General features: G+C 31.4%; 1 protein-coding gene across 1 annotated transcript in view; it reads right to left on the reverse strand.

Annotated features, from left to right (window-relative positions):
- The window catches only part of LOC145292885 (uncharacterized), a 28457-nt gene extending 20558 nt beyond the window's left edge, over window positions 1-7899 (reverse strand). Inside the window, exon 1 of the mRNA XM_080139012.1 lies at window positions 7769-7899. The gene's annotated coding sequence lies outside the window, so the exon portion shown is untranslated. The remainder of the gene's footprint in view (window positions 1-7768) is intronic.
- Window positions 7900-8148: the final 249 nt, after the last annotated feature.

Here is an 8148-nt window from a genome sequence, read left to right on the forward strand (position 1 = left end):
GTTTCCTGCAAAAAAAAAAAAAATACCCTCTCTGAAAAAAACAGGCAAAACTAGCTGATAAAATATGTAAGCCTTCTGGGGAGCTAACCGCTTCAATATAATTCCAGAAACATATAGTGAGAAAACACGGAACATTTTATATATTGAATATACTATATTTATAATTTTTTTATGGTAGGAAGTTAAAATATGGAGTTGGGGGGGGGGGAATTAGTGATTTTTGAAAATTTCAGACGAAGTTAAAAATCTAGCGATTTTCTGGACATTTCTTTCTCCTGATCTCGCGGGTTTTTTTTAAATCTCAGTTGCCAACATTACATCACTAAAAAAACACTACAGGCTTAATGTAAACAGAATGTGTTCACAATATCGGTAAATTTTCAATGGGTTTAATCACATGATTATTGATAATGGAAAAATGGTGGGATCTTTCTATCGATCCGGTAGATATCTCATTGCTGATACTATTCTCTATCTATATAAGAGCCAGGTACGTCCAAGGATGGAATACTGTTGCCACATCTGGGCAGGAGCTGCTAGAAAGGACTTGGCCTGCCTTGATAGAGTTCAAAATAGACTTCGTAGCCTCGTAGGAGATGTCCTTTTCTCTTCCTTACAACCTTTATCTCACAGAAGAGATGTTGCGAGTTTGTCTCTGATGTATCATTATTTTCATGGAAAGTGTTCGAATGAGCTTCAATCTATGGTCCCCCCTCGCCAAACTTTCACAAGAAACACTCGTCTAGCTGTAAACACTATCAATAATTCCCCCCACTCTTTATCTGTGCCTAAACCTAAATGTAGATTCCATGAACAAAGCTTTTTTCTTAGAACTGCACGCCTGTGGAATTGTCTTCTGTTTTCCTGCTTTCCGGCTGACTACAATATGGTTGTCTTCAAGTCTAACGTAAATAAGTTCTTGATGAGCCGTTCCATATAAGTTATCAACTTTACCAAATTTTCATTACTAATGATTACTATAATGTCCAATTTCTACTGTACATTCTTTAACCCTTATCCTTGAGTGGCCTCTTGGTCTTGATAATGTGGTGATGCCTATGTAAAAAAAAAACCAAAAAAAACCATGTGATTGAAATTTAATTTAAATTAACCACACATGGTCGCTTTGCTATCAAATATTCATCGAAAAATGGTAGGTACACATAAAATGAATACCGACGCTTAAAGTGTATAAACATTTTGACTCCTCCCTTTACTTAAAAATTCACCAAAAATCAGGAAATTAACCAATTTTAATGAAAATTGCAGTATTTTTCAAATAATGATCGCAGAATATAATGAACTAATTATTTTTACTTAACTCTTAGTGGAAATGTTTTATTTTGTTTAAACAAAAAATACCTTTACTAAAGTTATGGTTTTCAGTAGTAAATAAAAAACGCAAGAATTTATTTTTGCTTTTTTTATATAAATAAAGCATCGTAATTTGTAACAATAAAAAATAATTTTTACAGTAACATTACGAAAAAAAGCCCCTAAAGTCTGTATTAATGAATTCGATATAACTCGAAGAAAAATGAATTCTCGCATACTATTCAGAAAATTAAAGATTAAATTAGATTCCTATTTCAGTCACCTAAATTATTTAGGGTGAAATGAGTTTAGGAATTTATAGCCAAACCTAAATATTTTTTTTTTTCTTGCTTAAAAAAATAGCATTAATACAGTAAGTTATGTAAAATTTGCATAGAATGCTCTGCTTTACGGTTGTAAAAATGGAACGGAAATTTGAATTTCATTCCCTTTTAAATTCAGTACATTTTTACATTACGTCCAACTCATCGTTCACATTCGACACGTCAACTTTTATAGCTTTTCGGGTATTCTGGCAAGGTTAGGGGTGTCTATTCCGAAAGCCGTTCTTAACATGGGTAGATTGTTAGGTGTGTAAGAAATTTCGTGAAAAATAGTGAATAATTCCACCCCCGTCTTTCCAAGCTTATAACTCCTCGAAAAATGTAACTCAAGCCCTAACTTTTTTTTCCAATTAAAGGAGCAAAGACCAAGGTTTCATTAAAAAAAACAAAACAAAAAACAAAACAAAAAAAACATGTTTTTTTTTTAAAAAAAAGGTTTTAACTTCGGACTTTACAGGTAAATTTCTAAAAAAACACTACTTTTTTTGTTTTAAATTTGAATATATTATTTATTGACCTTTTCTCTTCAATTTGTTATATATAACACTTTGGTGAATAAATTATTTACTTTTTAATAGACATTTCAAAATGGGAGGCGTGAATTATTCTACCCCCTGTCTTTCCAAGCTTATAACTACTCGAAAAATGTAATTCAAGCCCTAATGTTTTTTTTCAATTAAAGGAGCAAGGACCAAGGTTTCATAAAAAACAAAAGAAAAAACAAACAACGTGGTTTAAAAAAAAAGGTTTTAAACTTCGAACTTTACAGGTAAATTTCTAAAAAACACTACTTTTTTTGTTTTAAATTTGAATATATTACTTATTGACCTTTTCTTCAATTTGTGATATATAAAACTTTGGTGAGTAAATTAATTATTTACTTTTTACTAGACACTTGAAAATGGGGGGGGGGCGTGAATAAAAAAAAAAAACGTTTGTCTAAAATATTATATTCGGTTTATTGGAAAGAGCATAAAATTTCACATTGACCCTGAAAATATCGTAAAAATAGAATCAATAGAAAAATTTGGATAGATTTTTAAAGTTTAAAAATTGAAAAATATTGAGTTTGTAAAATTCATTACTGTTTAGAAAAAAAAAAAATTTTTTATTACTTTTAAAATAACTTTAATAGTTTATTTTGGAAGTATAAACAACCCACTTTTAAAAGAGAAATTACAAGATTTTTATATTTTATTCGCAGTTTCGTGATAGGGGTGTAAAAAATTCCTACAAAAATTCTGATACATCTACTAGATTGGAGTGTTTATTCGTTGTAAACGTACCCGACAACATATAAATGTCGACATTTCCAATGTGAATGGTAAGCTGGACTTATGTAAAAAATAACAAAAAAATATACCAAACTGACTTTTTCGTTTAAAAATGGAATTATTTCCCTTTCGTTATTAACTTTTTTAAAAAAAATTTTTTTTTAATAAATATTTTGTGTTTTATATACATAAAGTATAATTGTTGAATGTTACTGTTTTGATTACATTCGTTTGGGGGGGCACAATTAAAAAATTAAGAAAGATTAAAACGAAGTGAAATTTAAGTTTCCATTCCATTTTTACAACAACCGTAAAACAGTGCATACTCAGCAAGTTTTATCGTAATTTATAAGCATATTGAAACACTAAATCAACATTTTATTTATTTTTTTGCATAATTAATGATGGAAGTATTTTTCTGTTTATTTTCTTAACATCTGTTAAAAAAAAAAATAATTTGTACATTCTCTTAAAAAAAAGAATCAAACTTTTCTCTACTTTCACATGTGTTCCATTTTAACAAACTAAGCCACAGCAACGCGTGGCCGGGTACAGCTAGTATATATATATATATATATATATATATATATATATATATATATATATATATATATATATATATATATATATATATATAATCAGATACACAGTCCGTATGGTAAAGTAAAATGAACAGCTTATTTTTTTTCTGATTTTAGATGGCTAAATTTTTTCTCAGTTTAACACTTTTTCTAAGTTCGTTTGAGCAAATTGATTGGTTTGCAGGCCTGATAAGATTGCCACTCAGACCGTTGTGAGTTCCTCAGGATCCCAGGGGTCTCTCTATCGTCTGAAAAACTGCTTTTTGATTGCTTGCTTTCTCATTATGACTCAATCTGTCTTTTTTTCTTTTTTTTTAAATTTGTCTTTGTTTTCGAGACAGAAAGAGTATAACCAAATTTTCCCTCGTCTTTTTCCTCAATTTCACATCCCTTTTTGGTTTTTACCCTTATCAAAATACTTTCCCAGAATTATAATTTCACTGCAAGAATAACGTGTCATTCATTTGTCAATAACACTTGCATTTGACCTGTAACCTCTTTGCCAGCTAATATTTTTTTTCAGCTTATTTCGATCTGGGAATTAAAATTCTGTCACCTTTTTTTTTTCTTAATCATAATTATTCATGAGAACTCCATCAGTAAGGTACCAGCAAGGCTACTTAGATTCACTCGGGATGCATAATATCGTCACAAGAACACTGTTGTGCTAACTTTGGGTCGTTTACTTTTTTAGTTTGTCAACATCGCAATAATTTTGTTTTTAAAATTTATTATTATTATTATTATTATTATTATTGTTATTATTATTATTATTATTATTGTTATTATTATTATTATTATTGTTATTATTGTTATTATTATTGTTATTATTGTTATTATTGTTATTATTATTATTATTATTATTATCATTATCTGGGTATCTGGCTAAGAATACTGAAGCTTTTGTTTGTGCAGCACAAGAGCAGGCAAAGAGCTCTCGGTTGGTTTCAATAAAAAAGCAGGGCAATGTTGGCAGCTGGTTTGGCTGCCCCATACCCGGCATTACAATCTTCAAAGGAAGAAAAAAAAAAAACAAAAAAAACACGATTGGTAATGATGGCGGTCTGAACAGAGCTGAAAGAGAGAAACAGACCAAATACTAAGGTCGCATGTATGATATCAATCATACCAGTTATCATAGGTGCCACAGGGCTTATGAAGAAGAACCTGAAGTCCTACCTAACTAATATTCCTGGTGAACCAAGTGTAAAAGAGATCCAGAAAATTGCACTTAAGGGAACAGCGAGGATACGAAAAAGAGCTCTCGGTTGGTTTCAATAAAAAGCGGAGCAATGTTGACAGCTGGTTTGGCTGCCTCATACCCAGCATTACAATCTTCAAAGGAAGAAAAAAAAAACAAAAAAAAACACGATTGGTCAAAAAAGTGATTCTAGGAGAGGAAGTTGCTGCAGAATGCCTGATTTGTGGTAAGACCTCAGAGTCAATTGTGCACCTTGCAGCAGGGTGTAGTGGACTGGCCCAGAGAGAGTATCGCAAAAGACATGATCGCATGGGACTCTGGATATATTGGGAGGTGAGTAAGGCGGTTGGGGTGAAGTGTGCTGGAAAATGGTTTGAGGAGGTGTCTGATGAAGTGAGAACAATTGAGGATGGCAAGGTAGAGGTATGGTGGGACAAAAGTGTCATAACGACCAAGCAATTGGAACATAATCGTCCGGATTTAGTCGTCATTGACAAAGTTTAAAAAAACTGGCAGATTGTAGACTTCTCAGTACCCTGGGACAGGAATATGAGAGAGAAGGAGAATGAGAAGTGGAGCAATTATGTTCCATTGGCCTTGGAGATAAGGCATATACACGGGGTTTAAACACAAATAATCCTGGTCGTAGTTGGTACATTAGGAGTAGTATCAAGTCGTCTCGAAGGACAATTTAAAAACTACAAATCTCCGATGTTTTAGGCGGCCACCTCTGCTATTGTAGGTACCACCAACATCCTTAGGAAAACCCTTGATCTTTGAAGCTTCTGGTTTGAAACCGGGATTGAGGGAAATGCTCTGGAAATGAACCCCATCCCATTCCAGAGAGACGTTGATAAACGAAACCAGAATTATTATTATTATTATTATTCACTCACTGGCTAGCATCAGAGATTTCTCTTTGAGAACAATGTGTGGTGTTCCCTGGAGTCTAAGTGACAGCAAGTTTCCCCAGATTTCCGGTACTCTCCACCTCTTTTGATAACCTTTGCAGATGAATTTGTGCTATTGCAACAGCCATTAACCACTGATTTCTCATTGACAGTGACCATTGGTTTTTCACTGGAATTTAGGTGCCCATAAGTCTCCCTAATGTCCCAGTTCTCTTTGCACTCATTCAGTGGAGGTCTGGTTAGTGCACTCTCTCCTCGATCTTTCCATCCTCCTGAACCCTTCACGAATATTTGGAGTGGGGCCAATTGATGCCGACACTTACTTTTATTACTATATAAATTATACATTTTTAAATAATAAAACATGGTTTTAGTACGAAAAAAATAAAAATGTTATTTATAAATAATTTACGTGACTGAATTAGGAATCGATCCAAATTTAATAAACATTTTGATACTTTTTTACAAGAGTACTCAGCGTAGTATAAATATTCCCAACCTCACCATGTTAAGAACGCCTTTAGTAATAAGCTGGATACGATCGTAAAAATCATATATATATATATAATATATATATATATATATATATATATATATATATATATATATATATATATATATATACCAATATTTTATTTGTCGACGTTGAATTTTCTCGATCACACACCCCTATTCCGAATTCGTGACCGTGTCCGTGGGCCGTATTCAGTGGACTTTTTGTACCAAACGATCATAAACAACGTTTTAATTTTAATTTAATTTCAAAACGATATAAATGATTGCGCACAAAAAAAAATAAAATAAATAGATAAAACAATAAAATCATTTTTTAATTCGAATAATTTGATGCATTTTGGTAATCAAGCAAGTCAATCAATCAGCAAATTTTAATAAAGTTAAAGGGCATTTTCACAATAGCCAACAAAACAAAAAGAGCGTGAAAAAAATTAAATAAATGTTACCAAACTATCTAGATACGTTTTTTTTTTTAAATTATTTAACTTATTTTAAAGTGTTTATTTTGTAACAAAAGTCTGCCGAGTAAGGCGATTTGGTTAGAGCCATTTGAACTCTCGATACTCTCTCAAAACTCGAAAATTAAACAAAATATTGGTAGCAACTCACTCGATAACTGTCACCAATCGTGCGAAAGTTTAATGTTCTACCTACCAGCAACTAATCTTGTCTTTGGTAACATTTATTTGTTGTTTAGTTACTTTTCGACCGTTTTTGTTTTGTTAGTTATTGTAAAAATACTAATTTTAATCCAAACCACGGACACGAATTCGAAATAAGGGTGTGTGATCGAGAAAATTCATCATCTTTTATTTATTGAAATACTACTGTTGGGACGATTAATCGGAATCAGAAAAATCGGAACATGTGGTGTTGGTGTGGTGCAATCGGAAACTTTTTTGTTTTCTGATGTCAAAACAAAAACGATTTCTTTGATGATCTTTTTCTTGTAGTTATAAAGAATAAATATTTATTAATTTGTAAACTAACAGTAAAACTAAAATCTATAGACCCCCTCCCCCTCCCTCCACCCCAGTTTGTTTTTACTATCAAATCAACACGAAATCGAACGCAGTACGTTTAATGATTTAAATACTAAAAACAGGAATGAAAAAGTTGGTTTGAATGTTTTAAATTTGAATGTTTGGTTTAAATAAAACATTAATTATTGATAAAGATTGGATCATTCCATGTAGATTTATTTTAATGAAAGGATTAATTATTTTAAAATAAGTTTTAAAAAATAACATTCGTTAAAAAAAAAAAAAGGTATTTTGACCTTTTCACTCTCGATAATGTCCAGGTAATAATCACAAGTGCCCGAATAGTAAAAACAAACGAGAATTTTTTACAATTAACGCAAAACAATATCGAATTCATTACTTTATAAACACTTGACTTATCAACTCAAAAATATTGAAATTAAAAAAATATTAAATAAAAACAAACAAAATACGAAATCGTTTCAAACATCTGTTGGGTTTCCCTTTTTTTTTTTTTTTTTTTAAATAACGTTTCGAGCGACGAAGTTACCGAATAAAAACAATAACAAAACAAAAACAAATCTTTTACACAAACAAAAAAAAAAAAGCTGCAAATAAAATTATGATAGACTAAACTTGATTACCTGTAAGAACACAGTAATTAAATGTAGATAAAAGAAATCCTACAAATTTCGACAGGTATTTATATCCGATAAACATTGAAGCGAGGAGATAAACCGGAAGCCATTATTAGGGTGCGCTGTTGTTCACTGGCGGTGTAAAAGTGAAAAAGTCCCCGATTAATATTTCGTCCCTTCCTTGTTAACACAAACGCGCTTGCTCGGCTGAAAAGCAGTTTAAAGAATCTTCAAGTTTTTTTGTTAAACCTTTCGATTTAAGTAGAAAAATCACGTAGTTTCTACACCAATATAGTTTTATTGGAAAATCCGGCGCTTGTCCACAATTCCCCTTACCCATGACGAAAAGAGTCGACAGATCGATTTTTTAAATGTCGTTTGAAGCA

This window comes from Euprymna scolopes, chromosome 14 (assembly GCF_053919585.1).
Source record: "Euprymna scolopes isolate OS-2025 chromosome 14, ASM5391958v1, whole genome shotgun sequence".
NCBI classification, from domain to species: domain Eukaryota; kingdom Metazoa; phylum Mollusca; class Cephalopoda; order Sepiida; family Sepiolidae; genus Euprymna; species Euprymna scolopes.